This window comes from Lynx rufus, unplaced genomic scaffold (assembly GCF_022079265.1).
Source record: "Lynx rufus isolate CCGP_SWC_20201006 ecotype Redwood Valley unplaced genomic scaffold, mLynRuf1.p SCAF_13, whole genome shotgun sequence".
Classification (NCBI taxonomy): domain Eukaryota; kingdom Metazoa; phylum Chordata; class Mammalia; order Carnivora; family Felidae; genus Lynx; species Lynx rufus.
The window spans coordinates 7,714,591-7,729,215 of NW_025814827.1; the positions used below are offsets into that span (position 1 = coordinate 7,714,591).

The 14,625-nt window shown below is 40.3% G+C and overlaps 1 protein-coding gene across 1 annotated transcript in view; it reads right to left on the reverse strand.

The window, feature by feature from the left end:
* GLCE (glucuronic acid epimerase) overlaps window positions 1-12,674 on the reverse strand; it is a 116,522-nt gene extending 103,848 nt beyond the window's left edge. Inside the window, exon 1 of the mRNA XM_047074871.1 lies at window positions 12,533-12,674. The gene's annotated coding sequence lies outside the window, so the exon portion shown is untranslated. The remainder of the gene's footprint in view (window positions 1-12,532) is intronic.
* Between the last annotated feature and the right edge of the window lie 1,951 nt (window positions 12,675-14,625).

A 14,625-nucleotide genomic window follows, 5' to 3' on the forward strand; every position in this document is an offset into this window, starting at 1 on the left:
TTAATCTGAGAATTTGTTTAGGAATAATGCCTAACTCATCAGTTTATTATTATCTGCATCCTTTACTTGTTTTCCAACATTGTATATACTTCAGCTAAAACACTCTTTTACATATAGTAGCTCGTTAAAAGAAATTTTGTTGAATTTTCTTTTTAAAAATCAGGATGCATTTCTTACTTTTGATAATCATGGTTATATCAAGATGTCAATTAGGGTAAGCTGAGTAAAAGGTGTATGGGAATTCTCTGTACTATCTTTGCAATTCTCCTAGGAATACATAACGACTTCAAAATTAAACCTGTTTTAAAAATTAAGATGATCTTTTCTGACCTCTGATAAACTCCTTCTTTAAATTCCTCAAATATTATCAACCATTATCAGGTGCAAACTCTTTAGCAGCCTTTACAACTTCATAATTAATCTGCAATGGAAGATATGAATTCCAACAAATAGGAATTCTCATAATACCCCTACTTACCCTGGGCCACACAGAGTTAGTATTCAGTTAGTATTCAATAGCCATCCCCAAATTTTATTTTTGGAAACAAGAGCCTTAAAAGAAATCTATCCTAAAAGCAAACATTTTTATGCCTAGAGCATTAAAGCTCTGTACAATCCAATTAAAACCTCTGATTCTTATTGCTCGAATCACATATTTAGCAGTAACATTCAAGTCAAGCTCAAGATCTTTGATGTATGAGACCAATTACCACCATATAGTAGCATTAGCATGAAAACTTTTTAAAAACTATACTTTAAAAATATATTTATATCATGGATAATTGGTTTCTGAATTAGGTAAATAAGAGTTTAGGAAAATGGTAAATTTTATTTGTAATTATTCAAGCTCAAGCTTCCAATGTTAAGCAACAAAGTCATGAAAATTCTGCTAAAACTTTAACTCTCAAGCAGAAAAATCCTAACACCAAAAAATAAATAAATAAATAAATAAATAAATAAATAAAGTATCTTTCCCCTAAATACCTCCAAATAGGTTTTGTACTTTAGAGTTTCTTTCAGGTATCAACTAATTTTCAAAAACTTGGCTTTGCTTTTTGGAACAGTGCTACAGAATTGGTACCATAAACAGAAGTGCTATTGTCAAAGAATCGATCCAATAATAAAAAGAGCTAAGGCCACTTGTCTTATAGAAAATTACTGCCAAATGCTGCCAGACCCTGCTTTTCTTCCTTCTGGGCTAGTGGCCAGATACTAATCATTTTTAGACCCTTTCTAATTTTTAGTACACAATTTAGTACACAATCCCACATCTGAACTAGACAGTATTTTAATGAATGTTCTCCATAATTTGTCTAATGTTCCGGCATACAAATACACACACACACGATCTACCATACATCTGGAAGTATATACAAGAAAGTGATTAACAATGGTTGCCTCTCAGGCAACTGTTTGGGTCTTTGAATTTTGTATGCTTTTGTAAAAACTATTCAAAAATTAATTTGCCTATTAATTCCAGTTAAAATATTTTGCCTTACAAAATAATGCATGAGGCTTTCTCTTGAAGACATTTTTAGGGGCGCCTGGGTGGCTCAGTCAGTTAAGCGTCCAACTTCGGCTCAGGTCATGATCTCGCGGTTCGTGAGTTTGAGCCCCGCGGCGGGCTCTGTGCTGACAGCTCAGAGCCTGGAGCCTGTTTCAAATTCTGTGTCTCCCTCTCTCTCTGACCCTCACCCATTCATGCTCTGTCTCTCTCTGTCTCAAAAATAAATAAACGTTAAAAAAATTTTTTTTAAGATATTTTTAAAATATTTTAATATGTAATTGTGTTAAAAACAACTTACAATGTTCAATGTTCAACTTCAATTATAATAAAAACAACAAATTAAAGTAAGATCATTTCTGCTTACCAAATTAGAAAAGCTGAATACTAGCATACAAACTGTCATAACCTTTCTAGAAAACAATATGACAGTATCTAATTTTTTTAAGGTCTTATCTTTGACTAAAAATTTTTATTCCTATCCTAAGAAAATAAGTATGGAGAACAATTATGCGAAGATTTTCTTCAATGTTAGCAGCAGAGGAAAAATTTTTCAATAATTAGGAATGGTTAAATCACTACACATTCATTCAATAGAATATTGTGCTATTAAAATTTAGGTTTTGAAATAATTTTACCAAATAGGAAATTCTTCATGATATAATGCTTGGTGGGGAATAAACAGCACATTATGAATAAATAATCATCAGAAGAGGAAAAAGAATGTATAACATAACGTTAGTAATGCTTATATTTGGGCTGAGCTTACAATTTTGCCTTTTGTATTTCTCCAAGTTTTTAAAATGAGTACCTAGAACTTATAAAATCGGGAGGAAAATAGAATATTAACCTACAAAGCATAAACACATACCTTTATTCTTAAATTTATAATATTGCAAAACTAATGTAGTATTTATTTTTGTTTTTTTATTTATTTACTTTGAAAGAGAGGGGTAGGGAAAGAGGCAGAGAGAGAGAGAGAAGAGAGAGAGAATCCCAAGCAGGCAACATGTTGTCAGCGCAAGCCCAATGTGGAGCTCAATGTCACGAATTGCGAAACCATGACCTGAGCTGAAATCAAGAGTCAGATGCTTAACCGACCCAGCCACCCAGGAATCCCAAACTGATACAGTATTTAAGCAGTTGAAATTTAAAAAAAAAAAAAAAAAAAAGTAGTTGAAACAAATTAAGTCAAAACCTTCTAATTAATAACATTTAGGGAAACCCATAAAGAGTAACTCAAATTACTGTGTATCTTAAGATCATTCCTACCATACAATAAGCACTACCATTCAATACAATAAGCACTAGCAGCTAGCTCATTTTTAAATCAATACAATTAAAAAATAAAAGAAGGGGCGCCTGGCTCAGTCGGTTAAGCGTCCGACTTCAGCTCAGGTCATGATCTCACAGTCTGTGAGTTCCAGCCCTGTGTCAGGCTCTGTGCTGACAGCTCAGAGCCTGGAGCCTGCTTTAGATTCTGTGTCTCCCTCTCTCTGCCCCTCCCCTGCTCATGCTCTGTCTCTGTCTCAAAAATAAATAAAAACATTAAAAAAAATTTTTTAAATAAGAATAAAATAAAAATAAAAGAAAACATCAGACTATAATATGGTACACAATATGGACAAAAATTAAATCCCATCAAACAGGATTAATAATGTAATTATGAGTTAAATTATAATGATAGTTATTAGGATAAATAATATCCCTGAAAGAAAGAACTCCTTAAACAAACATATAACATCTAAACTAATATATATTACCAGGGGCACCTGGGTGGCTCAGTCGGTTGAGTGTCCGGCTTCGGCTCAGGTCGTGATCTCATGGCGTGTGAGTTCAAGCCCCGCATCGGGCTCTGTGCTGACAGCTTGGGGCCTGGAGCCTGTTTAGAATTCTGTGTCTCCCTCTCTCTCTGCTCCTCCCCTGCTCACACTCTGTCTCTCTCTCAAAAATAAATAAAGATTTAAAAATTTTTTAAAATAAAAAATAAAAAAATTGACTAATAAATATAACCAAACTTTTCCTTTAAATAAGCAGAGTCTGCTAGTGGGAAAAGTAGTTATTGATGAATAAATTACCATTTCTCAGACATTAATCTGTACAGTTGCAAATGTAGATGGGGTATATCCCTAAAGATTATATCCACCACTACTGACCACTTAACTCACAAGTTCACTATTACTCTTAGCACTCTTCATTGGGTTACCACTGCCTTAAGCCCAAATTCCTTACATTGGTTGCAAGACTCATGGGATGCTCCTTGCTTTCACTCCCCACTCCTTCCTTCTCACCTTCTTTCTACATCTTAACCCAGCAGTTTGCAAGAAAGTATGATCCTTGAACCAGCAACATTTCCATCACCTGTAAGCATGTTAGAAGATTCATATGCACCAGGAGATTCATATGCACATTAGAGCTTGAAAACCACTGCTGCAGCCTTCCTGAATTACCTGCAGATCCTCAAATCTGCCCTGCTCTCTCCCTCTCTGCTCTCTCTCTGCAAATGCAGTTCCCTACCTAGAGTGTTCTTTCACCCCATTCCCTATGAGGTGTCCTATCCACCTTGTTTCCTATTAGTCTTTCAAGTCAGCTTAGAAATCACTTCAAAAGAAAACTGTAAACTTTTCCAGAATTAGAAAAATATTCCTCCAGATCTCTTCTATTATTGTAGGAGCTCTTATTTGCATTATTCACCAACTAAAGCCACTTCTAGAATTATTTAAGGCCATCAAAGAAAGCCTTTGCTTGACATACCCCAAAACATAACTAACACATGACAAAAATAAAAAACAGACTCAAAGCTTTTTTACCCATGTTATGAATGCATTAGCAAAGTTGATTTCAAAGCATATAGAATATTAAAGAAATATACAGAAGAACCAAATGTCAGAAAAAATGACTTATTGTTGAAAAATTATAGAAAAATAGCCAACCAGTTCCGAAATTCACATCTTGAAATTAATTAATTTGAATGGTCTCTTTCTTTCCTGCACATATTTCTTCTCCCATTTTCTGGAGGAGGAAGAGCAAGTAATAAGGAATATGGCTTAGAAAAAAAGGCAAACCCAGATGAAAGAGAAATGTGTAAAGCCTGGATAAAGCTATGTTTTATGTCAGATATAAGAAACAAGTGTGGACCAGAAACAGTTCTCCAATATTTTTAATAAGTTCGAGATAATCTCACAGTACATGATTAGTTAATAATTTATCTTCAATCATTTAATGACCATCTAACATGTGCTAAAAACCATGTGGGATTAAGAATTATGTGTATGTCTCTCTATATATGGAGATAAGTAACTCCTAGTAATTTAGCCAAGAACTTAACCATTATGTCCACCAAAAGACAGGTACAAAGTTGTTCACAGCAGCTCTGTTCCTAAGAGCTAAAAACTGGAAATGGCCCAAATGTATCAAAAGAATAGAACAAAAATATATGTACTCAAACAACAGAATACTACACTGCAATGAAAAAGAATGAGCTACTGTTAAAAAAAAAAAAAGCATGGATGAATCTCACAGACATAATGCTGAGCAAAGGAAACCAGGTTGATTCAATTTGTATGAAGTTCAGGAATAAACAAAACTAATCTATTATGAAAGAAGTCTGAATAATGGTTACTGTTGGGAAATACTGACTAGGAGAGAACATGAGGAAGGTTTCTAAGGTCCTAGAAGTGTTCTATATCCTGATCTGGCTGGTGACTACACGTTTACACATGTAGAAGTTTATTAAGTTATTTAGAATTTCAGTACTGTGTATGATTTTCTTGAAGTCCCATACATTTTTTTTAGAAAATGGAAGAGAAAAATTCCCCTTCCTCTCTGCCAGCCAGGAAAGAGGAACAAAGGAAGGAGAAGAAGTTAAATCAAATAATTTTCAAATTCCTGCTTTAAAGTTCAATTATCTTATTTATTGAATAAAAATTTGAGCACCTACTTAGTAACAGGCACTGTTCTGGGTGCTAGGGAGATAGCACTGAATAAAATGAGTAAAACTCCCTGCCCTCATGGATCTTATAGTATACTAGGGGTAGAAAGACAATAAAAATATAGAGTACGCTGGATAACAGAAAGAAGAAAACAAAGAAACAAAGCAGGGAAGAGAAACAGGAAGAGAGTGTAGAAAGGATGCTGTGATTTTAAACAAGGTGGCCAATAAAGGCCTCACAGAAGGGGTGATATTTTAACTAAGACTTGAAGGAAAGGAAAGAGACACGGATGTGTGGAAGAACATGTTTCAGGCCTCCTGAAACAGAGAGAAGTCCACCATGACTGCAGGGAAGTAAGCAAAGGTAAGATTAGAAAACAAAACAAAGCAAAACAATGAGAGTTTAATGAAGAGTTTGACTCCACCTCCTCATTTAAAGATTAACTTAGGGGCACCAGGGTGGCTCAGTCAGTTAAGAGTCTGACTTCGGCCCAGGTCATGATCCTACGCTTCATGGGTTTGAGCCCCACGTCGGGCCCTGTGCTGACAGCACGGAGCCTGGAGCCTGCTTCGGATTCTGTGTCTCCCTCTCTCTCTGCCGCTCCCCTGCTTGCACTCTGTCTCTCAGTCTCCCCAAAATAAGCAAATATTAAAAATAATAATAAAAAAAACAGGGAGTTTGTTTTAAAAAAATAAAGATTAACTTAAATCGGGGCACCTGGCTGGCTCAGTGGGTAGAACATGCGACTCTTGATTTCAGCTCAGGTCATGATCTCAGAGTTTGTTAAGAGCTCGGAGTCAGGCTCTGCTCTGACAACACAGGGCCTGCCTGGATGCTCTCTCCCTCACTCTCTGCCCCTCTCCCACACACAGGCACTCTCTCTCTCTAAATAAATAAACACTAAATAAATAAATATTTTTAAAAGATTGACTTAAGTCAAATCTTTTTTACACAGAAATTTCTGTAACTACTAGCCCAATCCACCCTGATATCTTCTGAGCTCCTACAGCTGTATCGCTCATGACATCTTTACATACTACCTTGCAATCTAATACATACTGTCTCCCACTCCCAAATAAACCAAGCCTCTTTAGGGCAGTGACTAGATTTTTTGCTTTTTTTCTATCTCTACAGTTGCCCTATGGATGGCACTTAAATGGTTACTGGTAAGGCTGACACCAATAACTTCATCAGGCATAAAGTTAGTAAACTGAGGATAGATTTCCAAAAAGATAAAAGAGGGAGGACAGAAGCAAAGACTAGGGAGCTACGTGAGTAAAGGCACCAAGGCGTCTCCATGCGTCATGATCCAAAGTCCGGATTTTCTCTGAGCCGTGTCCTTAAGACTCTGAGATCCTCGACATCACTTTTTCTAAAAGCCACTCCAGGCTTTTATTCTTGGCGGGAGGAGGGAAGAGGCACCTGGTATTCCCTTCAAGTAATGGTTTTTTTTAACACCTATGTGTACAACTAGCTTAACAAAGAAAATCTTAACCAATTAGCTGCATGATCTTGAGCAAGTCATTCAACTACTCTTGCCTGTGTCAATTCCCTCATATGCTACACGAAGGGTTGGATTAAATGATCCCTTAAGTCCAAACAATCTCAAATTCTCTACTTTAGCTTTTGTGAAAAAACTGAATAAACATTACAACCTACTTCTTCAATTTATAAAATGAATAAAATATCTATGAATAATTTTAATACACTAAATAAGCAGTCACATTCCAAAAAGCAGTATAGGATTTGGAAAAGCATAGAACTTGGAGTACAACGGACCTGCATCTAGTTACAGCATGCTGTTTAGTAGATAATGACCCTGAGCAAGTATTAAATCTTCAGCGAATAAACAGACAATATAAAGACACACGCATTGACAACAATCATGTACCATACAGAAAGCAGCCAGGTAGGTAAAAAATACCTACCACATCACTGATACCAAGATCTGAAATACCCAAACTAGTTTATAACTTTCTTACCAATTTTAGTTATAGGGATTAGTGGTTGCCTCAAAATCTGCAAGTTTAACAGAGTAACCCTTAACTCCTATAGTGCTGGGAATCTCACTACTTAAATATGAGGATAAGAACTACAGATCTAATATCAGTTTGTGGTCATAGGGTAAGAGAATAAGATAATTTAAAAAGCCCCAAATTTTAGAAAAATAGGACAAGACTTAGATTTGGGCTTAACTCGGACATTATGAAAATGGTCAATCTTGGCACAGATAGTTCAAACCTGTAATGAGAGCCAACTGTGTAAAATAAGCAATAGAGGTTCAAAAAGTAGTAAGACAAATATAAACTTGGCTTCGAGTCTGGAGGACCCAGCAACAGACATAAATAATTACAGCATACCAGCGAACATAAGAGAATGAATGAACAAGACATAGAGAGTGCATAACTCAGTGAGGTAAGAAAGAGGGACAATCAGAGGACACAGAAGACTTAAAAAGCAGATAGTGCTTAAGTTGTACCTTGAAAAAGCAGCAGACTTTGTCAGCAAGACAGGAGAAAGAAAGGCATTCTAAACAGCGGGGAGAATATATGAGAGGGCTCTGAGTCAGGAAACAGTATGACTCTTTCAGCGAACTGACTGGATTAGTACAGTTGGAGCTTCAGATTTTCGGCAGGGGAAATGCAGGAAATGAGCCAGATGGTGAAGGGCCTAGTAATGATAAAGAGTTAGAACTAAATGTGTATTGTAGGTAAAGAAGAGTATGGATTTTAAGAAAGAAGCATTGAACAGATTTGCATTTTTTTTTTAATTTTTATTCATTTTTGAGACAGAGAGAGACAGAGCATGAATGGGGGAAGGTCAGAGAGACAGGGAGACACAGAATCCGAAACAGGCTCCAGGCTCTGAGCTGTCAGCACAGAGCCCGACGCGGGGCTCAAACTCACGAGCCATGAGATCATGACCTGAGCCAAAGTCAGGCGCTCAACTGACTGAGCCACCCAGGCACCCCAAACAGATTTGCTTTTTAGAAGTCACCTTGGCAGGAGCGTAAAGAATGGATTAAAGGGGGTCAACCACTAGAGACATCATTCTGCACCCTAAGTTAAATAAGTACATTACCTTATCACATAGATACTCTATTAGAGAACCAGAAATCAGAAATAAAAATAATAATGCTTTAACAGATAAATCTAAAGTATTAAAAAAATCATTTACCTTCATGAATGTATATTCTGAAATTAAATATGTCCTATATATCTTAAAAAGAAAGAAGTTTCTAAAATTAGGTATCATATGTAAAAATACATGGATCTAGATGTATCCTGAGAACCAGCTACTCTTTAAGGCACCCATTCCTTTTTGTACACAGAATACTGCTGACGGGCAACATCAAAACTAATGCACAAGAATCATTAGAATTGGAGTTTGCACTGATTATTGACAGGGACTTCTCTGTAATTTTATATATATGGAAACTAAGGCCGTAAGAGACTAAGAAATTACCCAAGGCCATATGGTTAATAGCACAGTGAAGATTGGAATTCATATCTTACGATTTCCTTTCTAAAAATTGCTTTAGTGTATCACATTTATCATTCCAGAATCTTGAACGATAACCCATTATAGTAATAATGAAATATAAATAGTAATAAATTATAGTAATAATGAACCATAAAACTATTTTTGTTTCATATGCCTCAGAAGAGAAACAAATCTATTAGATGTGTCCATAGGTTGGACAAAAGAAATCTCTTCCTGAAGTCTGTGCCACAATAAGAACACTTCCATCCACAGAAACACAAAGTATTCTCGTCTAAGGAGTTTATAAAAACCTCCCTTCTCAAACTTGGAAATAGTTAAATTTTAAAATAGAAAGGCCTTAATTTGTTTTATTTTAAGTGTATTTATTTGAGAGAGAAAGAGAGAGAGGCAGGAAGGAGCAAAGCGAGGGAGGGAGAGAGAATCCCAAGCAGGCTTGGAGCTGTCAGCACAGAGCCCGATGTGGGGCTGGAACTCACGAACCATGAGACCATGACCAGAGCTGAAATTCAGAGTTCAGTTAAAGCTGTTTAACTGACTGGCGCCCCTAATTTATTTTTATATAATTAAACATCTAACATCTTTAACATGTGTTAATGTCTTATTTGGAGCTTAGTACTCTTCTTATTCTGTTGTGCTCCCCATCCCCTATAATTTTAGATCCTTGAAATAGATTTTTTCCTTCACTAGTACACACAATGGGAGTGGCAACACTGACAAAATGCCTTATAAATACTGTACCTTTCACAAATTTGCATAGTGACCAAAAGATTTTAATTTTTAGACTTCTTTAGTTTCCACTTGTTATGTCCACTCATTGAAACAGATCCAAATAATACAAAAGTATAAAATTAACAGCTCTCTTCCAGGACTCTGCAATGCTCTCTTATTAAAGAATGCCCCAAAGGGGCACCTGGGTGGCTCAGTAGGTTAAAGGTCTTGACTAAAGGTCTTGACTCTTGATTTTGGCTAAGGTCACGATCTCACAGTTCATGAGTTCGGGCCCTACAACGGGCTCTGTGCAGTCAGCACATACTGGGATTCTCTCTCTCTCTCTCTCTCTCTCTCTCTCTCTCTAAAATAAATAAATAAACATTTAAAAAAAGAATCCCTCCCCCAATACTTAGAAGTTTGATATGTATCCTTACAGACTTGTTTATGCTTATATAACAAAAGGTACTAATCCTCAGAGTCAATATATATTTAACACCCAAACTCTACTGATCATTATTCCATCTTTAATAATTCAGAAGATAGATCATTACCTTACTTGGTTCCTGGTTATGACAACAGACATCAATCATATTACTCAGGGTTTATTTTAAAAAGTGAGCTGAACCCCAATGTTTCTTCATTATCAGCATCTTAATTATTTTATGTATTCATTTTATTTGCTGTCTTTCTCTCGCTCAACGTAGGTTATATGTGAGCTGGAAATCACTGTACCTCCAATGTTGTGACACCTAGCGGATAATCAAAGATTTTGTTGACTGACTAATATGTTTACTTAGAAATCATGAAAGCTGCTTTTTTTTCAAAGTTACTGAAATTTGCTTAATTAATCATTTGTCTTTCAAAACTAATGAGGGGAAAAAAATGGTCTGCTTAGGGTTTTTTAGCTATAGTTCCACCCAAATATCTGCTCAATTGATCAGTTTCGATAGCCATAAAAGTCAATCAGGCATTTTGGTTTGAATTATAACTAAAGCAAAAAACAAAACAAAACTCTTACACTCTTCAAAGAGTTAAATATTTGCTATGTAGGAGTCCCTCCTTTTTAAAAAATGATTGCAAAACTCAAGGATTAAGTACACTGTCCCTAACCTTTCTGGTTCCAAGATCAAAAAGAAATGTCAATCTAAAAAAACTGACACTAAGAAAAAGGCTAAGGCAGGCAAAATTCTTTGCTTTGGCAAAGTCAAATTTGTCTGTTTACCCAAAATTACAAAATTACTGTGAATATGGACTCCACTGCCTGCCACATCAGGCTTCATTTACAGGCCTCTGTGATAAAGTAGCTATCTAACCTGAAGAAATGTCAAGCAAATGCAGACTTTCCAAGCGATCCATTTTTTTAAAAAAAACCAAATACACATACATACAGGCCATTTTATCTGAATTTCGCCTAAGACTGGGCTGGTTACCAAGCACTCTCCATTAGAGTCAAGACTGACTAACTCAAGCTTCACAATAAAACTGTTAAAGCAGGATTCTCTAAAAGAGCTGTTAGCTTACAGGTCTCAAATGACGCAGAGCTCTAGCTCTGGGACCTCAAATTCAATACATTATTTGGAGACCAAACTTAAAAGCTATCCCTCTCCACGAACGTTTTTCAAAGGACAGAGAGAAGCCGGAACACACTTCCCAGCACTACTTGATTCTGCCTAGCACTCAGGCAAGACTTCAGGACAGATCTAATATTGCAGGATCAGCAAAGCAGACTATCTAGGAAAGTGAAGCCAAAACCACACAGCCTTCTGTATCTTCAGCGTCTGGCACGCTCCACCTGAGGACATTCGCCTCCTAAAGAACCTAGAGTCTATACCCATCCTAAGGCGCTGCCACTCTCACGCTCCCGGAGCAGCAAGACCGAGCACGCCCCCACAGGGATCCCGGGGCAGAGAACAGCAAACTGCAGAACAAACCCACGATTTCTCCAACTAAGAAACGACACGCATCAATCTTCCCACTGGGCGCTGAGTAAATCTCATCTAGGAAAGAGACCTGGTCCAGGATGCTGGCCAGCCACAGACTGTCTAGCGGGGCTGGCTCGGGACGCCACTAGAGCCCCTGAGCCCACCCAAGCGCCTGCTGAGCCGCGCCCTCCATTCCAGATCACCCGGAGACCCGATAACTCGCCCGGTCGCCCCCGAAAAGACTGGAGACCATGCCAAGTTACCGCCCCCCTCTGGGCAAAACAGAAACCCCAGAAAAGACGCCGGGCTCCGCCGAACACCCTTCCGCCCCCAGCAGCCCACCAAGGCTGCCCGACCCCTGCAGGACGCAGATACATCGCCCTCTCGCCGGGAGGCCCGGATAAACAGAACCCCCTCCCCGGAACCCTAATACGCTGCTTCTCCACCCAGGGATGCGAAACAGTCCCGCTCAAAGGACCCCCGAAGACCCCAATGATCTGCCCCTTCAGAGACCTAGGACCTGCTAAACTGAATCCTCTGCCCCCAAAGAGCCTGAGACCGCGGTAAGAGGACTCCCCCCACCCCCCATGTTCCGGAACCCCGCTACACCACCTCGAGGAACCCCCAGGACCCTGATAAATCTCCCTGGACCCTGAGGCGGGACCCTGTGCGCCGCCACCCACCCCCACCCCAAAGTGGAAAGAGCCCCAAGATCCCCAATAAACCGCCTCGCCCCAGGAGCCCCGGCAGCCGCCACACCGCCCTGGGGCGCCCGCACCCGGGTCCCACCCCGCCGCCTCCTGCCCCCCGCGCTCCCGAGCTCCACCAAGCCTCGCGCCCACCAGGCAGCGCCGCGCAGCCCGCGGAGCCGCCCCCGTCTGGAGCCAGCCCGCTCCGGCTGCTCCGAGTCCCCGCTCCCCGACCGCTCCGCAGCCGAGACGCGCTCCGGGCTTCCTTACCTGGGAGCGCCGGAGGGCGAGCGGACCGAGAAGCCCTGAGGAAGAGAAGGCGGCGGCAGGGAAGGGGCGGCCCAGGCCTGCGGCTGCCGCAGCTCTAACCTCTCCGCGAGGAAGCGCTTGTGTGAGGAGAGCCCTCCCGCTTCGCGCGCAGCCGGGAGACCAAGCCACAGCCGTGCCCGCCGCTCTTCCCGCGAGATCCCAGCCACGGCTAGGGGCGGCCGCGGCGGCTCGAGTGACAGCCCGGAGAGCCTGTCGGCGGCGGCGTAGCAGGCGGGACTCGGAGCCCGTTGCGACCAATTGTAAAATAGAAAAGGTGATTCGTCCCGCCCATCGCTTCTCCCCTCCCCCGCCCCTCGCAATTAACTAGGGGCAAAAGTAACAGTGACCTCAAATAGTCACAGGCGGTGGCAGATCGCCGGAGGGCACTTTGGGTGGCGAAGCTGGGCCTGTGTCTGGTCCTGCTCAGCCTCCGTAGACGCACCTGGTTTGGGGAAGAAGCAGGTCTGCACACCCGTGTAGGCGTAGAAGCCGTTACCCTTGGTTACAGCGCGGCCCCAAGTGCGCAGAAGGTTCACACCTTCCTGGTTGAAGGCGCACCCTCCTGGGGTTACTGTAATCCCCCTTCCCCTCATCTCGCCTCTCTTCCCTCTCAACCTCAAACAGGGCGCCATTGTTGAGATGCCCGTGTTTTCTAAACCCCAAGTTGGGACATCTGGTCTGACAAAGGACTCTTCTGATTCGATCATTTATTTCTACTTTGAGCCTTCTAGAAGAGTAAAAAGTGTATCTCACTTGAGTCCCAGTATAACAAAATCCAAAATTACATGAAAAGTTGTATCACTGTAGACCCCAGTGTCTGTACAGACAGGGCACTGAATAAATGAAAGGAATGAATGGAGAATGTGATATTTGAATATTTGAAGTCTGGCCCAGCCCCAGAAAATTCAAGCTATCTTAGCCTTTTCTTTACAATGACAGCCAATCTCTTCACCCTTAAGTCCGGCCAATCACTCCATTATTATGCGTGTCCTGTAGCCTTCATTCATCTTCTTGCCCTCCTTCCCTTACCCACAGCAAGAAGTGCCCTTTCTCCTCATCAGGGTTAACCCCTGCACCTGTGCACTGGATCTCAGCCATTCCCAGATTTTGTTGAATCATCTAACCTTTCGTTCCCCATTATTAATTTTCCCCTCTAATCCGGCTCTTTTCTCCTACAAACACACTCGGTATCCTCCAACATTTGAACAGAACAAAACCACCCTACCTCCTCCACCCTCTGAAGGTACCCTATCTCTTCTAAGAATCACATTTCTTGAGAGACATCAAAGTACGTTTGCTGTCTCCACTTTCTCATCTTTTATTTTTCCCACTACAATGTTGTTTTCACACCACACCATCTGCTGTTCTCTCAACGGTCACAAAAGACCTCTTTCCTAATGGGCAAATGTTCTATTTGGGGCACCTTTCTCAATGGCCTCTTTGAAGCTTTTGACAATGGTGGCCATCTCCTCCTTTGGTGCCTAACTACATTCTTCTGATTCCCTAGTTACTCCTCTGACTTTTTTTTTTTTTTTTCCTTTGGGGGTGAGGGGCGGGTCCCCTCTCTTGGTCTGAAAAATGTCTATGTATTGGTGTTTCCTTGTCCATATCTTGTCCATAATAAGAAAAAATGGCCATTCATAGTTGTACACTTTGAATGCCAGTAAGTGGCTCAAATAAACGCAGTCGGAAAAGGCCAGTGGGAAAAGACATGACTACGTGACTATGGGGCTGGGTCTTAAAACAGTAGCTTGGCTGGGCACCTGGCTGGCTCAGTTGGTGGACCATTCAGCTCAGGTCATGATCTCACAGTTCCTGAGATCGAACCCCGCCTCTGGCTCTGAGATGACAGTGCAGAGCCTACTTGAGATTCTCTCTTTCCCTCTTTCTCTCTGCCCCTCCCCCCATCTCAAAATAAATAAACATTACCAAAAAAGAAAGAAAGAAAGAAAGAAAGAAAGAAAGAAAGAAAGAAAAGAAAAAGGCCTTCTAAACCAGGCCAAGCTGATTTAACTTGATTTTGTATTAAATGGGAGCCAGAACCAATCCTAAAA